Source organism: Pseudophryne corroboree, chromosome 3, assembly GCF_028390025.1.
Source record: "Pseudophryne corroboree isolate aPseCor3 chromosome 3, aPseCor3.hap2, whole genome shotgun sequence".
Lineage (NCBI taxonomy): Eukaryota > Metazoa > Chordata > Amphibia > Anura > Myobatrachidae > Pseudophryne > Pseudophryne corroboree.
In genome coordinates, this window is record NC_086446.1 from 113,826,967 (window position 1) to 113,844,155 (window position 17,189).

General features: G+C 41.6%; 58 non-coding genes and 18 pseudogenes across 58 annotated transcripts; all 76 read right to left on the bottom strand.

Annotated features, from left to right (window-relative positions):
* Positions 1-17: 17 nt before the first annotated feature.
* LOC134885577 (5S ribosomal RNA) lies at positions 18-136 on the bottom strand. Its single transcript, XR_010169689.1, has one exon. It is a non-coding gene; the product is annotated as a 5S ribosomal RNA (ribosomal RNA).
* Positions 137-243: 107 nt separating this feature from the next.
* On the bottom strand, positions 244-362 carry LOC135059230 (5S ribosomal RNA). Its single transcript, XR_010245642.1, has one exon. It is a non-coding gene; the product is annotated as a 5S ribosomal RNA (ribosomal RNA).
* A 107-nt stretch (positions 363-469) lies between these two features.
* LOC135068970 (5S ribosomal RNA) lies at positions 470-588 on the bottom strand. The gene has a single exon (XR_010255161.1). It is a non-coding gene; the product is annotated as a 5S ribosomal RNA (ribosomal RNA).
* Positions 589-695: 107 nt separating this feature from the next.
* On the bottom strand, positions 696-814 carry LOC135066903 (5S ribosomal RNA). Its single transcript, XR_010253138.1, has one exon. It is a non-coding gene; the product is annotated as a 5S ribosomal RNA (ribosomal RNA).
* Positions 815-921: 107 nt separating this feature from the next.
* On the bottom strand, positions 922-1,040 carry LOC135068982 (5S ribosomal RNA). The gene has a single exon (XR_010255173.1). It is a non-coding gene; the product is annotated as a 5S ribosomal RNA (ribosomal RNA).
* Positions 1,041-1,147: 107 nt separating this feature from the next.
* Positions 1,148-1,267, bottom strand: LOC134895137 (5S ribosomal RNA; annotated as a pseudogene).
* Positions 1,268-1,374: 107 nt separating this feature from the next.
* On the bottom strand, positions 1,375-1,493 carry LOC134886428 (5S ribosomal RNA). The gene has a single exon (XR_010170510.1). It is a non-coding gene; the product is annotated as a 5S ribosomal RNA (ribosomal RNA).
* A 107-nt stretch (positions 1,494-1,600) lies between these two features.
* Positions 1,601-1,719, bottom strand: LOC135068993 (5S ribosomal RNA). The gene has a single exon (XR_010255184.1). It is a non-coding gene; the product is annotated as a 5S ribosomal RNA (ribosomal RNA).
* A 107-nt stretch (positions 1,720-1,826) lies between these two features.
* On the bottom strand, positions 1,827-1,945 carry LOC135069004 (5S ribosomal RNA). The gene has a single exon (XR_010255195.1). It is a non-coding gene; the product is annotated as a 5S ribosomal RNA (ribosomal RNA).
* Positions 1,946-2,052: 107 nt separating this feature from the next.
* LOC135069016 (5S ribosomal RNA) lies at positions 2,053-2,171 on the bottom strand. The gene has a single exon (XR_010255206.1). It is a non-coding gene; the product is annotated as a 5S ribosomal RNA (ribosomal RNA).
* Positions 2,172-2,278: 107 nt separating this feature from the next.
* LOC135067470 (5S ribosomal RNA) lies at positions 2,279-2,397 on the bottom strand. The gene has a single exon (XR_010253683.1). It is a non-coding gene; the product is annotated as a 5S ribosomal RNA (ribosomal RNA).
* A 107-nt stretch (positions 2,398-2,504) lies between these two features.
* LOC135059721 (5S ribosomal RNA) lies at positions 2,505-2,623 on the bottom strand. The gene has a single exon (XR_010246122.1). It is a non-coding gene; the product is annotated as a 5S ribosomal RNA (ribosomal RNA).
* Positions 2,624-2,730: 107 nt separating this feature from the next.
* On the bottom strand, positions 2,731-2,849 carry LOC135060350 (5S ribosomal RNA). Its single transcript, XR_010246744.1, has one exon. It is a non-coding gene; the product is annotated as a 5S ribosomal RNA (ribosomal RNA).
* Positions 2,850-2,956: 107 nt separating this feature from the next.
* LOC134895138 (5S ribosomal RNA) lies at positions 2,957-3,076 on the bottom strand (annotated as a pseudogene).
* Positions 3,077-3,183: 107 nt separating this feature from the next.
* Positions 3,184-3,302, bottom strand: LOC134887365 (5S ribosomal RNA; annotated as a pseudogene).
* Positions 3,303-3,409: 107 nt separating this feature from the next.
* On the bottom strand, positions 3,410-3,528 carry LOC135069027 (5S ribosomal RNA). The gene has a single exon (XR_010255219.1). It is a non-coding gene; the product is annotated as a 5S ribosomal RNA (ribosomal RNA).
* Positions 3,529-3,635: 107 nt separating this feature from the next.
* Positions 3,636-3,754, bottom strand: LOC134892029 (5S ribosomal RNA; annotated as a pseudogene).
* Positions 3,755-3,861: 107 nt separating this feature from the next.
* On the bottom strand, positions 3,862-3,980 carry LOC135060405 (5S ribosomal RNA). Its single transcript, XR_010246799.1, has one exon. It is a non-coding gene; the product is annotated as a 5S ribosomal RNA (ribosomal RNA).
* A 107-nt stretch (positions 3,981-4,087) lies between these two features.
* Positions 4,088-4,206, bottom strand: LOC135062656 (5S ribosomal RNA). The gene has a single exon (XR_010249004.1). It is a non-coding gene; the product is annotated as a 5S ribosomal RNA (ribosomal RNA).
* Positions 4,207-4,313: 107 nt separating this feature from the next.
* On the bottom strand, positions 4,314-4,432 carry LOC134891750 (5S ribosomal RNA; annotated as a pseudogene).
* Positions 4,433-4,539: 107 nt separating this feature from the next.
* Positions 4,540-4,658, bottom strand: LOC135068364 (5S ribosomal RNA). The gene has a single exon (XR_010254568.1). It is a non-coding gene; the product is annotated as a 5S ribosomal RNA (ribosomal RNA).
* Positions 4,659-4,765: 107 nt separating this feature from the next.
* LOC135059231 (5S ribosomal RNA) lies at positions 4,766-4,884 on the bottom strand. Its single transcript, XR_010245643.1, has one exon. It is a non-coding gene; the product is annotated as a 5S ribosomal RNA (ribosomal RNA).
* Positions 4,885-4,991: 107 nt separating this feature from the next.
* Positions 4,992-5,110, bottom strand: LOC135069039 (5S ribosomal RNA). The gene has a single exon (XR_010255231.1). It is a non-coding gene; the product is annotated as a 5S ribosomal RNA (ribosomal RNA).
* Positions 5,111-5,217: 107 nt separating this feature from the next.
* LOC135059722 (5S ribosomal RNA) lies at positions 5,218-5,336 on the bottom strand. Its single transcript, XR_010246123.1, has one exon. It is a non-coding gene; the product is annotated as a 5S ribosomal RNA (ribosomal RNA).
* Positions 5,337-5,443: 107 nt separating this feature from the next.
* LOC134901402 (5S ribosomal RNA) lies at positions 5,444-5,562 on the bottom strand. Its single transcript, XR_010174894.1, has one exon. It is a non-coding gene; the product is annotated as a 5S ribosomal RNA (ribosomal RNA).
* Positions 5,563-5,669: 107 nt separating this feature from the next.
* LOC134895139 (5S ribosomal RNA) lies at positions 5,670-5,789 on the bottom strand (annotated as a pseudogene).
* Positions 5,790-5,896: 107 nt separating this feature from the next.
* Positions 5,897-6,015, bottom strand: LOC135062671 (5S ribosomal RNA). Its single transcript, XR_010249018.1, has one exon. It is a non-coding gene; the product is annotated as a 5S ribosomal RNA (ribosomal RNA).
* A 107-nt stretch (positions 6,016-6,122) lies between these two features.
* On the bottom strand, positions 6,123-6,241 carry LOC135069050 (5S ribosomal RNA). The gene has a single exon (XR_010255242.1). It is a non-coding gene; the product is annotated as a 5S ribosomal RNA (ribosomal RNA).
* Positions 6,242-6,348: 107 nt separating this feature from the next.
* Positions 6,349-6,467, bottom strand: LOC134892030 (5S ribosomal RNA; annotated as a pseudogene).
* Positions 6,468-6,574: 107 nt separating this feature from the next.
* LOC135060407 (5S ribosomal RNA) lies at positions 6,575-6,693 on the bottom strand. Its single transcript, XR_010246801.1, has one exon. It is a non-coding gene; the product is annotated as a 5S ribosomal RNA (ribosomal RNA).
* A 107-nt stretch (positions 6,694-6,800) lies between these two features.
* LOC135062657 (5S ribosomal RNA) lies at positions 6,801-6,919 on the bottom strand. The gene has a single exon (XR_010249005.1). It is a non-coding gene; the product is annotated as a 5S ribosomal RNA (ribosomal RNA).
* A 107-nt stretch (positions 6,920-7,026) lies between these two features.
* Positions 7,027-7,145, bottom strand: LOC134886429 (5S ribosomal RNA). The gene has a single exon (XR_010170511.1). It is a non-coding gene; the product is annotated as a 5S ribosomal RNA (ribosomal RNA).
* Positions 7,146-7,252: 107 nt separating this feature from the next.
* On the bottom strand, positions 7,253-7,371 carry LOC135068365 (5S ribosomal RNA). Its single transcript, XR_010254569.1, has one exon. It is a non-coding gene; the product is annotated as a 5S ribosomal RNA (ribosomal RNA).
* Positions 7,372-7,478: 107 nt separating this feature from the next.
* On the bottom strand, positions 7,479-7,597 carry LOC135059232 (5S ribosomal RNA). The gene has a single exon (XR_010245644.1). It is a non-coding gene; the product is annotated as a 5S ribosomal RNA (ribosomal RNA).
* Positions 7,598-7,704: 107 nt separating this feature from the next.
* Positions 7,705-7,823, bottom strand: LOC135069061 (5S ribosomal RNA). The gene has a single exon (XR_010255253.1). It is a non-coding gene; the product is annotated as a 5S ribosomal RNA (ribosomal RNA).
* A 106-nt stretch (positions 7,824-7,929) lies between these two features.
* On the bottom strand, positions 7,930-8,053 carry LOC134891787 (5S ribosomal RNA; annotated as a pseudogene).
* A 107-nt stretch (positions 8,054-8,160) lies between these two features.
* Positions 8,161-8,280, bottom strand: LOC134886848 (5S ribosomal RNA). Its single transcript, XR_010170925.1, has one exon. It is a non-coding gene; the product is annotated as a 5S ribosomal RNA (ribosomal RNA).
* Positions 8,281-8,387: 107 nt separating this feature from the next.
* On the bottom strand, positions 8,388-8,506 carry LOC134889380 (5S ribosomal RNA; annotated as a pseudogene).
* A 106-nt stretch (positions 8,507-8,612) lies between these two features.
* Positions 8,613-8,736, bottom strand: LOC134894995 (5S ribosomal RNA; annotated as a pseudogene).
* Positions 8,737-8,843: 107 nt separating this feature from the next.
* On the bottom strand, positions 8,844-8,963 carry LOC134885043 (5S ribosomal RNA). Its single transcript, XR_010169170.1, has one exon. It is a non-coding gene; the product is annotated as a 5S ribosomal RNA (ribosomal RNA).
* A 107-nt stretch (positions 8,964-9,070) lies between these two features.
* Positions 9,071-9,189, bottom strand: LOC135062620 (5S ribosomal RNA). Its single transcript, XR_010248968.1, has one exon. It is a non-coding gene; the product is annotated as a 5S ribosomal RNA (ribosomal RNA).
* A 107-nt stretch (positions 9,190-9,296) lies between these two features.
* Positions 9,297-9,420, bottom strand: LOC134893559 (5S ribosomal RNA; annotated as a pseudogene).
* Positions 9,421-9,527: 107 nt separating this feature from the next.
* Positions 9,528-9,646, bottom strand: LOC134900994 (5S ribosomal RNA). Its single transcript, XR_010174492.1, has one exon. It is a non-coding gene; the product is annotated as a 5S ribosomal RNA (ribosomal RNA).
* A 111-nt stretch (positions 9,647-9,757) lies between these two features.
* On the bottom strand, positions 9,758-9,876 carry LOC135069073 (5S ribosomal RNA). Its single transcript, XR_010255264.1, has one exon. It is a non-coding gene; the product is annotated as a 5S ribosomal RNA (ribosomal RNA).
* A 107-nt stretch (positions 9,877-9,983) lies between these two features.
* LOC135066849 (5S ribosomal RNA) lies at positions 9,984-10,102 on the bottom strand. Its single transcript, XR_010253086.1, has one exon. It is a non-coding gene; the product is annotated as a 5S ribosomal RNA (ribosomal RNA).
* A 107-nt stretch (positions 10,103-10,209) lies between these two features.
* On the bottom strand, positions 10,210-10,328 carry LOC135059723 (5S ribosomal RNA). The gene has a single exon (XR_010246124.1). It is a non-coding gene; the product is annotated as a 5S ribosomal RNA (ribosomal RNA).
* Positions 10,329-10,435: 107 nt separating this feature from the next.
* On the bottom strand, positions 10,436-10,554 carry LOC134900995 (5S ribosomal RNA). Its single transcript, XR_010174493.1, has one exon. It is a non-coding gene; the product is annotated as a 5S ribosomal RNA (ribosomal RNA).
* A 110-nt stretch (positions 10,555-10,664) lies between these two features.
* Positions 10,665-10,783, bottom strand: LOC135064807 (5S ribosomal RNA). Its single transcript, XR_010251108.1, has one exon. It is a non-coding gene; the product is annotated as a 5S ribosomal RNA (ribosomal RNA).
* Positions 10,784-10,890: 107 nt separating this feature from the next.
* LOC135060710 (5S ribosomal RNA) lies at positions 10,891-11,009 on the bottom strand. Its single transcript, XR_010247103.1, has one exon. It is a non-coding gene; the product is annotated as a 5S ribosomal RNA (ribosomal RNA).
* A 107-nt stretch (positions 11,010-11,116) lies between these two features.
* LOC134893757 (5S ribosomal RNA) lies at positions 11,117-11,240 on the bottom strand (annotated as a pseudogene).
* Positions 11,241-11,346: 106 nt separating this feature from the next.
* Positions 11,347-11,466, bottom strand: LOC134885044 (5S ribosomal RNA). Its single transcript, XR_010169171.1, has one exon. It is a non-coding gene; the product is annotated as a 5S ribosomal RNA (ribosomal RNA).
* Positions 11,467-11,573: 107 nt separating this feature from the next.
* On the bottom strand, positions 11,574-11,692 carry LOC135061779 (5S ribosomal RNA). Its single transcript, XR_010248150.1, has one exon. It is a non-coding gene; the product is annotated as a 5S ribosomal RNA (ribosomal RNA).
* Positions 11,693-11,799: 107 nt separating this feature from the next.
* Positions 11,800-11,918, bottom strand: LOC135069084 (5S ribosomal RNA). Its single transcript, XR_010255275.1, has one exon. It is a non-coding gene; the product is annotated as a 5S ribosomal RNA (ribosomal RNA).
* Positions 11,919-12,025: 107 nt separating this feature from the next.
* LOC135062672 (5S ribosomal RNA) lies at positions 12,026-12,144 on the bottom strand. The gene has a single exon (XR_010249019.1). It is a non-coding gene; the product is annotated as a 5S ribosomal RNA (ribosomal RNA).
* A 110-nt stretch (positions 12,145-12,254) lies between these two features.
* LOC135069097 (5S ribosomal RNA) lies at positions 12,255-12,373 on the bottom strand. Its single transcript, XR_010255287.1, has one exon. It is a non-coding gene; the product is annotated as a 5S ribosomal RNA (ribosomal RNA).
* Positions 12,374-12,485: 112 nt separating this feature from the next.
* On the bottom strand, positions 12,486-12,604 carry LOC135069108 (5S ribosomal RNA). Its single transcript, XR_010255298.1, has one exon. It is a non-coding gene; the product is annotated as a 5S ribosomal RNA (ribosomal RNA).
* A 107-nt stretch (positions 12,605-12,711) lies between these two features.
* Positions 12,712-12,830, bottom strand: LOC134884328 (5S ribosomal RNA). The gene has a single exon (XR_010168480.1). It is a non-coding gene; the product is annotated as a 5S ribosomal RNA (ribosomal RNA).
* Positions 12,831-12,936: 106 nt separating this feature from the next.
* Positions 12,937-13,060, bottom strand: LOC134891788 (5S ribosomal RNA; annotated as a pseudogene).
* Positions 13,061-13,167: 107 nt separating this feature from the next.
* Positions 13,168-13,287, bottom strand: LOC134886849 (5S ribosomal RNA). Its single transcript, XR_010170926.1, has one exon. It is a non-coding gene; the product is annotated as a 5S ribosomal RNA (ribosomal RNA).
* Positions 13,288-13,394: 107 nt separating this feature from the next.
* LOC135069273 (5S ribosomal RNA) lies at positions 13,395-13,513 on the bottom strand. The gene has a single exon (XR_010255459.1). It is a non-coding gene; the product is annotated as a 5S ribosomal RNA (ribosomal RNA).
* Positions 13,514-13,619: 106 nt separating this feature from the next.
* Positions 13,620-13,743, bottom strand: LOC134896084 (5S ribosomal RNA; annotated as a pseudogene).
* A 107-nt stretch (positions 13,744-13,850) lies between these two features.
* Positions 13,851-13,970, bottom strand: LOC134885045 (5S ribosomal RNA). The gene has a single exon (XR_010169172.1). It is a non-coding gene; the product is annotated as a 5S ribosomal RNA (ribosomal RNA).
* A 107-nt stretch (positions 13,971-14,077) lies between these two features.
* LOC135062621 (5S ribosomal RNA) lies at positions 14,078-14,196 on the bottom strand. Its single transcript, XR_010248969.1, has one exon. It is a non-coding gene; the product is annotated as a 5S ribosomal RNA (ribosomal RNA).
* A 107-nt stretch (positions 14,197-14,303) lies between these two features.
* LOC134893560 (5S ribosomal RNA) lies at positions 14,304-14,427 on the bottom strand (annotated as a pseudogene).
* A 107-nt stretch (positions 14,428-14,534) lies between these two features.
* On the bottom strand, positions 14,535-14,653 carry LOC134893535 (5S ribosomal RNA; annotated as a pseudogene).
* Positions 14,654-14,760: 107 nt separating this feature from the next.
* LOC134893758 (5S ribosomal RNA) lies at positions 14,761-14,884 on the bottom strand (annotated as a pseudogene).
* Positions 14,885-14,990: 106 nt separating this feature from the next.
* Positions 14,991-15,110, bottom strand: LOC134885046 (5S ribosomal RNA). The gene has a single exon (XR_010169173.1). It is a non-coding gene; the product is annotated as a 5S ribosomal RNA (ribosomal RNA).
* Positions 15,111-15,217: 107 nt separating this feature from the next.
* Positions 15,218-15,336, bottom strand: LOC135061780 (5S ribosomal RNA). The gene has a single exon (XR_010248151.1). It is a non-coding gene; the product is annotated as a 5S ribosomal RNA (ribosomal RNA).
* A 107-nt stretch (positions 15,337-15,443) lies between these two features.
* Positions 15,444-15,562, bottom strand: LOC135069119 (5S ribosomal RNA). Its single transcript, XR_010255309.1, has one exon. It is a non-coding gene; the product is annotated as a 5S ribosomal RNA (ribosomal RNA).
* A 111-nt stretch (positions 15,563-15,673) lies between these two features.
* Positions 15,674-15,792, bottom strand: LOC135062673 (5S ribosomal RNA). Its single transcript, XR_010249020.1, has one exon. It is a non-coding gene; the product is annotated as a 5S ribosomal RNA (ribosomal RNA).
* A 107-nt stretch (positions 15,793-15,899) lies between these two features.
* Positions 15,900-16,018, bottom strand: LOC135069131 (5S ribosomal RNA). Its single transcript, XR_010255320.1, has one exon. It is a non-coding gene; the product is annotated as a 5S ribosomal RNA (ribosomal RNA).
* Positions 16,019-16,125: 107 nt separating this feature from the next.
* LOC135059724 (5S ribosomal RNA) lies at positions 16,126-16,244 on the bottom strand. The gene has a single exon (XR_010246125.1). It is a non-coding gene; the product is annotated as a 5S ribosomal RNA (ribosomal RNA).
* Positions 16,245-16,351: 107 nt separating this feature from the next.
* On the bottom strand, positions 16,352-16,470 carry LOC135070717 (5S ribosomal RNA). Its single transcript, XR_010256870.1, has one exon. It is a non-coding gene; the product is annotated as a 5S ribosomal RNA (ribosomal RNA).
* A 112-nt stretch (positions 16,471-16,582) lies between these two features.
* LOC135069142 (5S ribosomal RNA) lies at positions 16,583-16,701 on the bottom strand. The gene has a single exon (XR_010255331.1). It is a non-coding gene; the product is annotated as a 5S ribosomal RNA (ribosomal RNA).
* A 107-nt stretch (positions 16,702-16,808) lies between these two features.
* On the bottom strand, positions 16,809-16,927 carry LOC134884329 (5S ribosomal RNA). The gene has a single exon (XR_010168481.1). It is a non-coding gene; the product is annotated as a 5S ribosomal RNA (ribosomal RNA).
* Positions 16,928-17,033: 106 nt separating this feature from the next.
* Positions 17,034-17,157, bottom strand: LOC134893164 (5S ribosomal RNA; annotated as a pseudogene).
* Positions 17,158-17,189: the final 32 nt, after the last annotated feature.

Sequence of the window (17,189 nt, forward strand, 5' to 3'; positions counted from 1 at the left end):
TGTTGGCAGTATAAAATTATCTACAGCACCTTGTATTCCCTGGTGGTCTCCCATCCAAGTACTAACCAGGACCAACACTGCTTAGCTTCCAAGATCAGATGAGATTGGGCGTATCCAGTGTGGTGTTGCTGTAGATGAACTTTCTGGTTTCTGTTAGAACTTTTCTACTTCTAACTACTGGTTCATAAATGAATACGTTTTAAAATGGAATGCATCAACAGAACGGTGTTGGCAGTATAAAAATATCTACAACACCTTGTATTCCCAGGTGGTCTCCCATCCAAGTACTAACCAGGCCCAACACTGCTTAGCTTCCAAGATCAGATGAGATTGGGCGTATCCAGTGTGGTGTGGCTGTAGATGAGCTTTGTGGTTTCTGTTAGAACTTTTCTACTTCTAACTACTGGTTCATAAATGAATACGTTTGAAAATGGAATGCATCAACAGAACGGTGTTGGCAGTATAAAAATATCTACAGCACCTTGTATTCCCAGGTGGTCTCCCATCCAAGTACTAACCAGGCCCAACACTGCTTAGCTTCCAAGATCAGATGAGATTGGGCGTATCCAGTGTGGTGTGGCTGTAGATGAGCTTTGTGGTTTCTGTTAGAACTTTTCTACTTCTAACTACTGGTTCATAAATGAATACGTTTGAAAATGGAATGCATCAACAGAACGGTGTTGGCAGTATAAAAATATCTACAGCACCTTGTATTCCCAGGTGGTCTCCCATCCAAGTACTAACCAGGCCCAACACTGCTTAGCTTTCAAGATCAGATGAGATTGGGCGTATCCAGTGTGGTGTTGCTGTAGATGAACTTTCTGGTTTCTGTTACAACTTTTCTACTTCTAACTACTGGTTCATAAATGAATACGTTTGAAAATGGAATGCATCAACAGAACGGTGTTGGCAGTATAAAAATATCTACAGCACCTTGTATTCCCAGGTGGTCTCCCATCCAAGTACTAACCAGGCCCAACACTGCTTAGCTTCCAAGATCAGATGAGATTGGGCGTATCCAGTGTGGTGTGGCTGTAGATGAGCTTTGTGGTTTCTGTTTGAACTTTTCTACTTCTAACAACTGGTTCATAAATGAATACATTTTAAAATGGAATGCATCAACAGAATGGTGTTGGCAGTATAAAAATATCTACAGCACCTTGTATTCCCAGGTGGTCTCCCATCCAAGTACTAACCCTGCCCAACACTGCTTAGCTTCACAAGATCAGATGAGTTTGGGCATATCCAGTGTGGTGTGGCTGTAGAAGAGCTTTAAGGTTTCTGTTAGTACTTTTCTACTTCTAACTACTGGTTCATAAATGAATACGTTTAAAAATGGAATGCATCAACAGAACGGTGTTGGCAGTATAAAAATATCTACAGCACCTTGTATTCCCAGGTGGTCTCCCATCCAAGTACTAACCAGGCCCAACACTGCTTAGCTTCCAAAATCAGATGAGATTGGGCGTATCCAGTGTGCTGTGGCTGTAGATGAGCTTTGTTGTTTCTGTTAGAACTTTTCTACTTCTAACTACTGGTTCTTAAATGAATACGTTTGAAAATGGAATGCATCAACAGAACGGTGTTGGCAGTATAAAATTATCTACAGCACCTTGTATTCCCAGGTGGTCTCCCATCCAAGTACTAACCAGGCCCAACACTGCTTAGCTTCCAAGATCAGATGAGATTGGGCGTATCCAGTGTGGTGTGGCTGTAGATGAGCTTTGTGGTTTCTGTTTGAACTTTTCTACTTCTAACTACTGGTTCATAAATGAATACATTTGAAAATGGAATGCATCAACAGAACGGTGTTGGCAGTATAAAAATATCTACAGCACCTTGTATTCCCAGGTGGTCTCCCATCCAAGTACTAACCAGGCCCAACACTGCTTAGCTTCCAAGATCAGATGAGATTGGGCGTATCCAGTGTGGTGTGGCTGTAGATGAACTTTGTGGTTTCTGTTAGAACTTTTCTACTTCTAACTACTGGTTCATAAATGAATACGTTTGAAAATGGAATGCATCAACAGAACGGTGTTGGCAGTATAAAAATATCTACAGCACCTTGTATTCCCAGGTGGTCTCCCATCCAAGTACTAACCAGGCCCAACACTGCTTAGCTTCCAAGATCAGATGAGATTGGGCGTATCCAGTGTGGTGTGGCTGTAGATGAGCTTTGTGGTTTCTGTTTGAACTTTTCTACTTCTAACTACTGGTTCATAAATGAATACGTTTGAAAATGGAATGCATCAACAGAACGGTGTTGGGAGTATAAAAATATCTACAGCACGTTGTATTCCCAGGTGGTCTCCCATCCAAGTACTAACCAGGCCCAACACTGCTTAGCTTCCAAGATCAGATGAGATTGGGCGTATCCAGTGTGGTGTGGCTGTAGATGAGCTTTGTGGTTTCTGTTAGAACTTTTCTACTTCTAACTACTGGTTCATAAATGAAAACGTTTGAAAATGGAATGCATCAACAGAACGGTGTTGGCAGTATAAAAATATCTACAGCACCTTGTATTCCCAGGTGGTCTCCCATCCAAGTACTAACCAGGCCCAACACTGCTTAGCTTCCAAGATCAGATGAGATTGGGCGTATCCAGTGTGGTGTTGCTGTAGATGAACTTTCTGGTTTCTGTTACAACTTTTCTACTTCTAACTACTGGTTCATAAATGAATACGTTTGAAAATGGAATGCATCAACAGAACGGTGTTGGCAGTATAAAAATATCTACAGCACCTTGTATTCCCAGGTGGTCTCCCATCCAAGTACTAACCAGGCCCAACACTGCTTAGCTTCCAAGATCAGATGAGATTGGGCGTATCCAGTGTGGCGTGGCTGTAGATGAGCTTTGTGGTTTCTGTTTGAACTTTTCTACTTCTAACAACTGGTTCATAAATGAATACATTTTAAAATGGAATGCATCAACAGAATGGTGTTGGCAGTATAAAAATATCTACAGCACCTTGTATTCCCAGGTGGTCTCCCATCCAAGTACTAACCCTGCCCAACACTGCTTAGCTTCACAAGATCAGATGAGTTTGGGCATATCCAGTGTGGTGTGGCTGTAGAAGAGCTTTAAGGTTTCTGTTAGTACTTTTCTACTTCTAACTACTGGTTCATAAATTAATACGTTTAAAAATGGAATGCATCAACAGAACGGTGTTGGCAGTATAAAAATATCTACAGCACCTTGTATTCCCAGGTGGTCTCCCATCCAAGTACTAACCAGTCCCAACACTGCTTAGCTTCCAAGATCAGAGGAGATTGGGCGTATCCAGTGTGGTGTGGCTGTAGATGAGCTTTGTGGTTTCTGTTAGAACTTTTCTACTTCTAACTACTGGTTCATAAATGAATACGTTTGAAAATGGAATGCATCAACAGAACGGTGTTGGCAGTATAAAAATATCTACAGCACCTTGTATTCCCAGGTGGTCTCCCATCCAAGTACTAACCAGGCCCAACACTGCTTAGCTTCCAAGATCAGATGAGATTGGGCGTATCCAGTGTGGTGTGGCTGTAGATGAGCTTTGTGGTTTCTGTTTGAACTTTTCTACTTCTAACTACTGGTTCATAAATGAAAACGTTTGAAAATGGAATGCATCAACAGAACGGTGTTGGCAGTATAAAAATATCTACAGCACCTTGTATTCCCAGGTGGTCTCCCATCCAAGTACTAACCAGGCCCAACACTGCTTAGCTTCCAAGATTAGATGAGTTTGGGCGTATCCAGTGTGCTGTGGCTGTAGATGAGCTTTGTTGTTTCTGTTAGAACTTTTCTACTTCTAACTACTGGTTCATAAATGAATACATTTGAAAATTGAATGCATCAACAGAACGGCGTTGGCAATATAAAAATATCTACAGCACCTTGTATTCCTAGGTGGTCTCCCATCCAAGTACTAACCAGGCCCAACACTGCTTAGCTTCCAAGATCAGATGAGATTGGGCGTATCCAGTGTGGTGTGGCTGTAGATAAGCTTTGTGGTTTCTGTTAGAACTTTTCTACTTCTAACTACTGGTTCATAAATGAAAACGTTTGAAAATGGAATGCATCAACAGACCGGTGTTGGCAGTATAAAAATATCTACAGCACCTTGTATTCCCAGGTGGTCTCCCATCCAAGTACTAACCAGGCCCAACACTGCTTAGCTTCCAAGATCAGACGAGATTGGGCGTATCCAGTGTGGTGTTGCTGTAGATGAGTTTTATGGTTTCTGTTAGAACTTTTCTACTTCTAACTACTGGTTCATAAATGAAAACGTTTGAAAATGGAATGCATCAACAGAACGGTGTTGGCAGTATAAAAATATCTACAGCACCTTGTATTCCCAGGTGGTCTCCCATCCAAGTACTAACCAGGCCCAACACTTCTTAGCTTCCAAAATCAGATGAGATTGGGCGTATCCAGTGTGCTGTGGCTGTAGATGAGCTTTGTTGTTTCTGTTAGAACTTTTCTACTTCTAACTACTGGTTCATAAATGAATACATTTGAAAATGGAATGCATCAACAGAACGGTGTTGGCAGTATAAAATTATCTACAGCACCTTGTATTCCCAGGTGGTCTCCCATCCAAGTACTAACCAGGACCAACACTGCTTAGCTTCCAAGATCAGATGAGATTGGGCGTATCCAGTGTGGTGTTGCTGTAGATGAACTTTCTGGTTTCTGTTAGAACTTTTCTACTTCTAACTACTGGTTCATAAATGAATACGTTTTAAAATGGAATGAATCAACAGAACGGTGTTGGCAGTATAAAAATATCTACAACACCTTGTATTCCCAGGTGGTCTCCCATCCAAGTACTAACCAGGCCCAACACTGCTTAGCTTCCAAGATCAGATGAGATTGGGCGTATCCAGTGTGGTGTGGCTGTAGATGAGCTTTGTGGTTTCTGTTAGAACTTTTCTACTTCTAACTACTGGTTCATAAATGAATACGTTTGAAAATGGAATGCATCAACAGAACGGTGTTGGCAGTATAAAAATATCTACAGCACCTTGTATTCCCAGGTGGTCTCCCATCCAAGTACTAACCAGGCCCAACACTGCTTAGCTTCCAAGATCAGATGAGATTGGGCGTATCCAGTGTGGTGTGGCTGTAGATGAGCTTTGTGGTTTCTGTTAGAACTTTTCTACTTCTAACTACTGGTTCATAAATGAATACGTTTGAAAATGGAATGCATCAACAGAACGGTGTTGGCAGTATAAAAATATCTACAGCACCTTGTATTCCCAGGTGGTCTCCCATCCAAGTACTAACCAGGCCCAACACTGCTTAGCTTCCAAGATCAGATGAGATTGGGCGTATCCAGTGTGGTGTTGCTGTAGATGAACTTTCTGGTTTCTGTTACAACTTTTCTACTTCTAACTACTGGTTCATAAATGAATACGTTTGAAAATGGAATGCATCAACAGAACGGTGTTGGCAGTATAAAAATATCTACAGCACCTTGTATTCCCAGGTGGTCTCCCATCCAAGTACTAACCAGGCCCAACACTGCTTAGCTTCCAAGATCAGATGAGATTGGGCGTATACAGTGTGGTGTGGCTGTAGATGAGCTTTGTGGTTTCTGTTTGAACTTTTCTACTTCTAACAACTGGTTCATAAATGAATACATTTTAAAATGGAATGCATCAACAGAATGGTGTTGGCAGTATAAAAATATCTACAGCACCTTGTATTCCCAGGTGGTCTCCCATCCAAGTACTAACCCTGCCCAACACTGCTTAGCTTCACAAGATCAGATGAGTTTGGGCATATCCAGTGTGGTGTGGCTGTAGAAGAGCTTTAAGGTTTCTGTTAGTACTTTTCTACTTCTAACTACTGGTTCATAAATGAATACGTTTAAAAATGGAATGCATCAACAGAACGGTGTTGGCAGTATAAAAATATCTACAGCACCTTGTATTCCCAGGTGGTCTCCCATCCAAGTACTAACCAGGCCCAACACTGCTTAGCTTCCAAGATCAGAGGAGATTGGGCGTATCCAGTGTGGTGTGGCTGTAGATGAGCTTTGTGGTTTCTGTTAGAACTTTTCTACTTCTAACTACTGGTTCATAAATGAATACGTTTGAAAATGGAATGCATCAACAGAACGGTGTTGGCAGTATAAAAATATCTACAGCACCTTGTATTCCCAGGTGGTCTCCCATCCAAGTACTAACCAGGCCCAACACTGCTTAGCTTCCAAGATCAGATGAGATTGGGCGTATCCAGTGTGGTGTGGCTGTAGATGAGCTTTGTGGTTTCTGTTTGAACTTTTCTACTTCTAACTACTGGTTCATAAATGAAAACGTTTGAAAATGGAATGCATCAACAGAACGGTGTTGGCAGTATAAAAATATCTACAGCACCTTGTATTCCCAGGTGGTCTCCCATCCAAGTACTAACCAGGCCCAACACTGCTTAGCTTCCAAGATTAGATGAGTTTGGGCGTATCCAGTGTGCTGTGGCTGTAGATGAGCTTTGTTGTTTCTGTTAGAACTTTTCTACTTCTAACTACTGGTTCATAAATGAATACATTTGAAAATTGAATGCATCAACAGAACGGCGTTGGCAATATAAAAATATCTACAGCACCTTGTATTCCTAGGTGGTCTCCCATCCAAGTACTAACCAGGCCCAACACTGCTTAGCTTCCAAGATCAGATGAGATTGGGCGTATCCAGTGTGGTGTGGCTGTAGATAAGCTTTGTGGTTTCTGTTAGAACTTTTCTACTTCTAACTACTGGTTCATAAATGAAAACGTTTGAAAATGGAATGCATCAACAGACCGGTGTTGGCAGTATAAAAATATCTACAGCACCTTGTATTCCCAGGTGGTCTCCCATCCAAGTACTAACCAGGCCCAACACTGCTTAGCTTCCAAGATCAGACGAGATTGGGCGTATCCAGTGTGGTGTTGCTGTAGATGAGTTTTATGGTTTCTGTTAGAACTTTTCTACTTCTAACTACTGGTTCATAAATGAAAACGTTTGAAAATGGAATGCATCAACAGAACGGTGTTGGCAGTATAAAAATATCTACAGCACCTTGTATTCCCAGGTGGTCTCCCATCCAAGTACTAACCAGGCCCAACACTGCTTAGCTTCCAAAATCAGATGAGATTGGGCGTATCCAGTGTGCTGTGGCTGTAGATGAGCTTTGTTGTTTCTGTTAGAACTTTTCTACTTCTAACTACTGATTCATAAATGAATACATTTGAAAATGGAATGCATCAACAGAACGGTGTTGGCAGTATAAAATTATCTACAGCACCTTGTATTCCCAGGTGGTCTCCCATCCAAGTACTAACCAGGACCAACACTGCTTAGCTTCCAAGATCAGATGAGATTGGGCGTATCCAGTGTGGTGTTGCTGTAGATGAACTTTCTGGTTTCTGTTAGAACTTTTCTACTTCTAACTACTGGTTCATAAATGAATACGTTTTAAAATGGAATGCATCAACAGAACGGTGTTGGCAGTATAAAAATATCTACAACACCTTGTATTCCCAGGTGGTCTCCCATCCAAGTACTAACCAGGCCCAACACTGCTTAGCTTCCAAGATCAGATGAGATTGGGCGTATCCAGTGTGGTGTGGCTGTAGATGAGCTTTGTGGTTTCTGTTAGAACTTTTCTACTTCTAACTACTGGTTCATAAATGAATACGTTTGAAAATGGAATGCATCAACAGAACGGTGTTGGCAGTATAAAAATATCTACAGCACCTTGTATTCCCAGGTGGTCTCCCATCCAAGTACTAACCAGGCCCAACACTGCTTAGCTTCCAAGATCAGATGAGATTGGGCGTATCCAGTGTGGTGTGGCTGTAGATGAACTTTGTGGTTTCTGTTAGAACTTTTATACTTCTAACTACTGGTTCATAAATGAATACGTTTGAAAATGGAATGCATCAACAGAACGTGTTGGTAGTATAAAAATATCTACAGCACCTTGTATTCCCAGGTGGTCTCCCATCCAAGTACTAACCATGCCCAACACTGCTTAGCTTCCTAGATCAGATGAGATGAGATTGGGCGTATCCAGTGTGGTATGGCTGTAGATGAGCTTTGTGGTTTTTGTTAGAACTTTTCTACTTTTAACTACTGGTTCATAAATGAATACGTTTGAAAATGGAATGCATCAACAGAACGGTGTTGGCAGTATAAAAATATCTACAGCACCTATGTATTCCCAGGTGGTCTCCCATCCAAGTACTAACCAGGCCCAACACTGCTTAGCTTCCAAGATCAGATGAGATTGGGCATATCCAGTGTGGTGTGACTGTAGAAGAGCTTTATGGTTTCTGTTAGTACTTTTCTACTTCTAACTACTGGTTCATAAATGAATACGTTTGAAAATGGAATGCATCAACAGAACGGTGTTGGTAGTATAAAAATATCTACAGCACCTTGTATTCCCAGGTGGTCTCCCATCCAAGTACTAACCAGGCCCAACACTGCTTAGCTTTCAAGATCAGATGAGATTGGGCGTATCCAGTGTGGTGTGCCTCTAGATGAGCTTTATGGTTTCTGTTAGAACTTTTCTACTTCTAACTACTGGTTCATAAATGAATACGTTTGAAAATGGAATGCATCAACAGAACGTGTTGGTAGTATAAAAATATCTACAGCACCTTGTATTCCCAGGTGGTCTCCCATCCAAGTACTAACCATGCCCAACACTGCTTAGCTTCCTAGATCAGATGAGATGAGATTAGGCGTATCCAGTGTGGTGTGGCTGTAGATGAGCTTTGTGGTTTCTGTTAGAACTTTTCTACTTCTAACTACTGGTTCATAAATGAATACGTTTGAAAATGGAATGCATCAACAGAACGGTGTTGGCAGTATAAAAATATCTACAGCACCTATGTATTCCCAGGTGGTCTCCCATCCAAGTACTAACCAGGCCCAACACTGCTTAGCTTCCAAGATCAGATGAGATTGGGCATATCCAGTGTGGTGTGGCTGTAGAAGAGCTTTATGGTTTCTGTTAGTACTTTTCTACTTCTAACTACTGGTTCATAAATGAATACGTTTGAAAATGGAATGCATCAACAGAACGGTGTTGGTAGTATAAAAATATCTACAGCACCTTGTATTCCCAGGTGGTTTCCCATCCAAGTACTAACCAGGCCCAACACTGCTTAGCTTCCAAGATCAGATGAGATTGGGCGCATCCAGTGTGGTGTTGCTGTAGATGAACTTTCTGGTTTCTGTTAGAACTTTTCTACTTCTAACTACTGGTTCATAAATGAATACGTTTGAAAATGGAATGCATCAACAGAACGGTGTTGGCAGTATAAAAATATCTATAGCACCTTGTATTCCCAGGTGGTCTCCCATCCAAGTACTAACCAGGCCCAACACTGCTTAGCTTCCAAGATCAGATGAGATTGGGCGAATCCAGTGTGGTGTGGTGTGGCTGTAGATGAGCTTTGTGGTTTCTATTAGAACTTTTCTACTTCTAACTACTGGTTCATAAATGAATACGTTTGAAAATGGAATGCATCAACAGAACGGTGTTGGCAGTATAAAAATATCTACAGCACCTTGTATTCCCAGGTGGTCTCCCATCCAAGTACTATCCAGGCCCAACACTGCTTAGCTTCCAAGATCAGATGAGATTGGGCGTATCCAGTGTGGTGTGGCTGTAGATGAGCTTTGTGGTTTCTGTTAGAACTTTTCTACTTCTAACTACTGGTTCATAAATGAATACGTTTGAAGATGGAATGCATCAACAGAACGGTGTTGGCAGTATAAAAAAAAATATCTACAGCACCTTGTATTCCCAGGTGGTCTCCCATCCAAGTACTAACCAGGCCCAACACTGCTTAGCTTCCAAGATCAGATGAGATTGGGCGTATCCAGTGTGGTGTGGCTGTAGATGAGCTTAGTGGTTTCTGTTAGAACTTTTCTACTTCTAACTACTGGTTCATAAATGAATACGTTTGAAAATGGAATGCATCAACAGAACGGTGTTGGCAGTATAAAAATATCTACAGCACCTTGTATTCCCAGGTGGTCTCACATCCTAGTACTAACCAGGCCCAACACTGCTTAGCTTCCAAGATCAGATGAGATTGGGCGTATCCAGTGTGGTGTGGCTGTAGATGAGCTTTGTGGTTTCTGTTAGAACTTTTCTACTTCTAACTACTGGTTCATAAATGAATACATTTGAAAATGGAATGCATCAACAGAACGGTGTTGGCAGTATAAAAATATCTACAGCACCTTGTATTCCCAGGTGGTCTCCCATCCAAGTACTAACCAGGCCCAACACTGCTTAGCTTCCAAGATCAGATGAGATTGGGCGTATCCAGTGTGGTGTTGCTGTAGATGAGCTTTGTGGTTTCTGTTAGAACTTTTCTACTTCTAACTACTGGTTCATAAATGAATACGTTTGAAAATGGAATGCATCAACAGAACGGTGTTGGCAGTATAAAAATATCTACAGCACCTTGTATTCCCAGGTGGTCTCCCATCCAAGTACTATCCAGGCCCAACACTGCTTAGCTTCCAAGATCAGATGAGATTGGGCGTATCCAGTGTGGTGTGGCTGTAGATGAGCTTTGTGGTTTCTGTTAGAACTTTTCTACTTCTAACTACTGGTTCATAAATGAATACGTTTGAAGATGGAATGCATCAACAGAACGGTGTTGGCAGTATTAAAAAAATATCTACAGCACCTTGTATTCCCAGGTGGTCTCCCATCCAAGTACTAACCAGGCCCAACACTGCTTAGTTTCCAAGATCAGATGAGATTGGGCGTATCCAGTGTGGTGTGGCTGTAGATGCGCTTAGTGGTTTCTGTTAGAACTTTTCTACTTCTAACTACTGGTTCATAAATGAATACGTTTGAAAATGGAATGCATCAACAGAACGGTGTTGGCAGTATAAAAATATCTACAGCACCTTGTATTCCCAGGTGGTCTCCCATCCAAGTACTAACCAGGCCCAACACTGCTTAGCTTCCAAGATCAGATGAGATTGGGCGTATCCAGTGTAGTGTGGCTGTAGATGAGCTTTGTGGTTTCTGTTAGAACTTTTCTACTTCTAACTACTGGTTCATAAATGAATACGTTTGAAAATGGAATGCATCAACAGAACGGTGTTGGCAGTATAAAAATATCTACAGCACCTTGTATTCCCAGGTGGTCTCCCATCCAAGTACTAACCATGCCCAACACTGCTTAGCTTCCTAGATCAGATGAGATGAGATTGGGCGTATCCAGTGTGGTGTGGCTGTAGATGAGCTTTGTGTTTCTGTTAGAACTTTTCTACTTCTAGCTACTGGTTCATAAATGAATACGTTTGAAAATGGAATGCATCAACAGAACGGTGTTGGCAGTATAAAAATATCTACAGCACCTATGTATTCCCAGGTGGTCTCCCATCCAAGTACTAACCAGGCCCAACACTGCTTAGCTTCCAAGATCAGATGAGATTGGGCATATCCAGTGTGGTGTGGCTGTAGAAGAGCTTTATGGTTTCTGTTAGTACTTTTCTACTTCTAACTACTGGTTCATAAATGAATACGTTTGAAAATGGAATGCATCAACAGAACGGTGTTGGTAGTATAAAAATATCTACAGCACCTTGTATTCCCAGGTGGTCTCCCATCCAAGTACTAACCAGGCCCAGCACTGCTTAGCTTCCAAGATCAGATGAGATTGGGCGTATCCAGTGTGGTGTTGCTGTAGATGAACTTTCTGGTTTCTGTTAGAACTTTTCTACTTCTAACTACTGGTTCATAAATGAATACGTTTTAAAATGGAATGCATCAACAGAACGGTGTTGGCAGTATAAAAATATCTACAGCACCTTGTATTCCCAGGTGGTCTCCCATCCAAGTACTAACCAGGCCCAACACTGCTTAGCTTCCAAGATCAGATGAGATTGGGCGTATCCAGTGTGGTGTGGCTGTAGATGAGCTTTGTGGTTTCTGTTAGAACTTTTCTACTTCTAACTACTGGTTCATAAATGAATACGTTTGAAAATGGAATGCATCAACAGAACGGTGTTGGCAGTATAAAAATATCTACAGCACCTTGTATTCCCAGGTGGTCTCCCATCCAAGTACTAACCAGGCCCAACACTGCTTAGCTTCCAAGATCAGAGGAGATTGGGCGTATCCAGTGTGGTGTGGCTGTAGATGAGCTTTGTGGTTTCTGTTAGAACTTTTCTACTTCTAACTACTGGTTCATAAATGAATACGTTTGAAGATGGAATGCATCAACAGAACGGTGTTGGCAGTATAAAAAAAATATCTACAGCACCTTGTATTCCCAGGTGGTCTCCCATCCAAGTACTAACCAGGCCCAACACTGCTTAGCTTCCAAGATCAGATGAGATTGGGCGTATCCAGTGTGGTGTGGCTGTAGATGAGCTTTGTGGTTTCTGTTAGAACTTTTCTACTTCTAACTACTGGTTCATAAATGAATACGTTTGAAGATGGAATGCATCAACAGAACGGTGTTGGCAGTATAAAAAAAAAATATCTACAGCACCTTGTATTCCCAGGTGGTCTCCCATCCAAGTACTAACCAGGCCCAACACTGCTTAGCTTCCAAGATCAGATGAGATTGGGCGTATCCAGTGTGGTGTGGCTGTAGATGAGCTTAGTGGTTTCTGTTAGAACTTTTCTACTTCTAACTACTGGTTCATAAATGAATACGTTTGAAAATGGAATGCATCAACAGAACGGTGTTGGCAGTATAAAAATATCTACAGCACCTTGTATTCCCAGGTGGTCTCCCATCCAAGTACTAACCAGGCCCAACACTGCTTGGCTTCCAAGATCAGATGAGATTGGGCTTATACAGTGTGGTGTGGCTGTAGATGAGCTTTATGGTTTCTGTTAGAACTTTTCTACTTCTAACTACTGGTTCATAAATGAATACGTTTGAAAATGGAATGCATCAACAGAACGTGTTGGTAGTATAAAAATATCTACAGCACCTTGTATTCCCAGGTGGTCTCCCATCCAAGTACTAACCATGCCCAACACTGCTTAGCTTCCTAGATCAGATGAGATGAGATTGGGCGTATCCAGTGTGGTATGGCTGTAGATGAGCTTTGTGGTTTTTGTTAGAACTTTTCTACTTTTAACTACTGGTTCATAAATGAATACGTTTGAAAATGGAATGCATCAACAGAACGGTGTTGGCAGTATAAAAATATCTACAGCACCTATGTATTCCCAGGTGGTCTCCCATCCAAGTACTAACCAGGCCCAACACTGCTTAGCTTCCAAGATCAGATGAGATTGGGCATATCCAGTGTGGTGTGACTGTAGAAGAGCTTTATGGTTTCTGTTAGTACTTTTCTACTTCTAACTACTGGTTCATAAATGAATACGTTTGAAAATGGAATGCATCAACAGAACGGTGTTGGTAGTATAAAAATATCTACAGCACCTTGTATTCCCAGGTGGTCTCCCATCCAAGTACTAACCAGGCCCAACACTGCTTAGCTTTCAAGATCAGATGAGATTGGGCGTATCCAGTGTGGTGTGGCTCTAGATGAGATTTATGGTTTCTGTTAGAACTTTTCTACTTCTAACTACTGGTTCATAAATGAATACGTTTGAAAATGGAATGCATCAACAGAACGTGTTGGTAGTATAAAAATATCTACAGCACCTTGTATTCCAAGGTGGTCTCCCATCCAAGTACTAACCATGCCCAACACTGCTTAGCTTCCTAGATCAGATGAGATGAGATTAGGCGTATCCAGTGTGGTGTGGCTGTAGATGAGCTTTGTGGTTTCTGTTAGAACTTTTCTACTTCTAACTACTGGTTCATAAATGAATACGTTTGAAAATGGAATGCATCAACAGAACGGTGTTGGCAGTATAAAAATATCTACAGCACCTATGTATTCCCAGGTGGTCTCCCATCCAAGTACTAACCAGGCCCAACACTGCTTAGCTTCCAAGATCAGATGAGATTGGGCATATCCAGTGTGGTGTGGCTGTAGAAGAGCTTTATGGTTTCTGTTAGTACTTTTCTACTTCTAACTACTGGTTCATAAATGAATACGTTTGAAAATGGAATGCATCAACAGAACGGTGTTGGTAGTATAAAAATATCTACAGCACCTTGTATTCCCAGGTGGTTTCCCATCCAAGTACTAACCAGGCCCAACACTGCTTAGCTTCCAAGATCAGATGAGATTGGGCGCATCCAGTGTGGTGTTGCTGTAGATGAACTTTCTGGTTTCTGTTAGAACTTTTCTACTTCTAACTACTGGTTCATAAATGAATACGTTTGAAAATGGAATGCATCAACAGAACGGTGTTGGCAGTATAAAAATATCTATAGCACCTTGTATTCCCAGGTGGTCTCCCATCCAAGTACTAACCAGGCCCAACACTGCTTAGCTTCCAAGATCAGATGAGATTGGGCGAATCCAGTGTGGTGTGGTGTGGCTGTAGATGAGCTTTGTGGTTTCTATTAGAACTTTTCTACTTCTAACTACTGGTTCATAAATGAATACGTTTGAAAATGGAATGCATCAACAGAACGGTGTTGGCAGTATAAAAATATCTATAGCACCTTGTATTCCCAGGTGGTCTCCCTTCCAAGTACTAACCAGGCCCAACACTGCTTAGCTTCCAAGATAGGATGAGATTGGGCGAATCCAGTGTGGTGTGGCTGTAGATGAGCTTTGTGGTTTCTGTTAGAACTTTTCTACTTCTAACTACTGGTTCATAAATGAATACGTTTGAAAATGGAATGCATCAACAGAACGGTGTTGGCAGTATAAAAATATCTACAGCACCTTGTATTCCCAGGTGGTCTCCCATCCAAGTACTAACCATGCCCAACACTGCTTAGCTTCCTAGATCAGATGAGATGAGATTGGGCGTATCCAGTGTGGTGTGGCTGTAGATGAGCTTTGTGTTTCTGTTAGAACTTTTCTACTTCTAGCTACTGGTTCATAAATGAATACGTTTGAAAATGGAATGCATCAACAGAACGGTGTTGGCAGTATAAAAATATCTACAGCACCTATGTATTCCCAGGTGGTCTCCCATCCAAGTACTAACCAGGCCCAACACTGCTTAGCTTCCAAGATCAGATGAGATTGGGCATATCCAGTGTGGTGTGGCTGTAGAAGAGCTTTATGGTTTCTGTTAGTACTTTTCTACTTCTAACTACTGGTTCATAAATGAATACGTTTGAAAATGGAATGCATCAACAGAACGGTGTTGGTAGTATAAAAATATCTACAGCACCTTGTATTCCCAGGTGGTCTCCCATCCAAGTACTAACCAGGCCCAGCACTGCTTAGCTTCCAAGATCAGATGAGATTGGGCGTATCCAGTGTGGTGTTGCTGTAGATGAACTTTCTGGTTTCTGTTAGAACTTTTCTACTTCTAACTACTGGTTCATAAATGAATACGTTTTAAAATGGAATGCATCAACAGAACGGTGTTGGCAGTATAAAAATATCTACAGCACCTTGTATTCCCAGGTGGTCTCCCATCCAAGTACTAACCAGGCCCAACACTGCTTAGCTTCCAAGATCAGATGAGATTGGGCGTATCCAGTGTGGTGTGGCTGTAGATGAGCTTTGTGGTTTCTGTTAGAACTTTTCTACTTCTAACTACTGGTTCATAAATGAATACGTTTGAAGATGGAATGCATCAACAGAACGGTGTTGGCAGTATAAAAAAAAATATCTACAGCACCTTGTATTCCCAGGTGGTCTCCCATCCAAGTACTAACCAGGCCCAACACTGCTTAGCTTCCAAGATCAGAGGAGATTGGGCGTATCCAGTGTGGTGTGGCTGTAGATGAGCTTAGTGGTTTCTGTTAGAACTTTTCTACTTCTAACTACTGGTTCATAAATGAATACGTTTGAAAATGGAATGCATAAACAGAACGGTGTTGGCAGTATAAAAATATCTACAGCACCTTGTATTCCCAGGTGGTCTCCCATCCAAGTACTAACCAGGCCCAACACTGCTTAGCTTCCAAGATCAGATGAGATTGGGCGTATCCAGTGTGGTGTGGCTGTAGATGAGCTTTGTGGTTTCTGTTAGAACTTTTCTACTTCTAACTACTGGTTCATAAATTAATACATTTGAAAATGGAATGCATCAACAGAACGGTGTTGGCATTATAAAAATATCTACAGCACCTTGTATTCCCAGGTGGTCTCCCATCCAAGTACTAACCAGGCCCAACACTGCTTAGCTTCCAAGATCAGATGAGATTGGGCGTATCCAGTGTGGTGTTGCTGTAGATGAGCTTTGTGGTTTCTGTTAGAACTTTTCTACTTCTAACTACTGGTTCATAAATGAATACGTTTGAAAATGGAATGCATCAACAGAACGGTATTGGCAGTATAAAAATATCTACAGCACCTTGTATTCCCAGGTGGTCTCCCATCCAAGTACTAACCAGGCCCAACACTGCTTAGTTTCCAAGATCAGAAGAGATTGGGCGTATCCAGTGTGGTGTGGCTGTAGATGAGCTTTGTGGTTTCTGTTAGAACTTTTCTACTTCTAACTACTGGTTCATAAATGAATACGTTTGAAGATGGAATGCATCAACAGAACGGTGTTGGCAGTATAAAAAAAAAATATCTACAGCACCTTGTATTCCCAGGTGGTCTCCCATCCAAGTACTAACCAGGCCCAACACTGCTTAGCTTCCAAGATCAGATGAGATTGGGCGTATCCAGTGTGGTGTGGCTGTAGATGAGCTTAGTGGTTTCTGTTAGAACTTTTCTACTTCTAACTACTGGTTCATAAATGAATACGTTTGAAAATGGAATGCATCAACAGAACGGTGTTGGCAGTATAAAAATATCTACAGCACCTTGTATTCCCAGGTGGTCTCCCATCCAAGTACTAACCAGGCCCAACACTGCTTGGCTTCCAAGATCAGATGAGATTGGGCTTATACAGTGTGGTGTGGCTGTAGATGAGCTTTATGGTTTCTGTTAGAACTTTTCTACTTCTAACTACTGGTTCATAAATGAATACGTTTGAAAATGGAATGCATCAACAGAACGTGTTGGTAGTATAAAAATATCTACAGCACCTTGTATTCCCAGGTGGTCTCCCATCCAAGTACTAACCATGCCCAACACTGCTTAGCTTCCTAGATCAGATGAGATGAGATTGGGCGTATCCAGTGTGGTATGGCTGTAAATGAGCTTTGTGGTTTTTGTTAGAACTTTTCTAC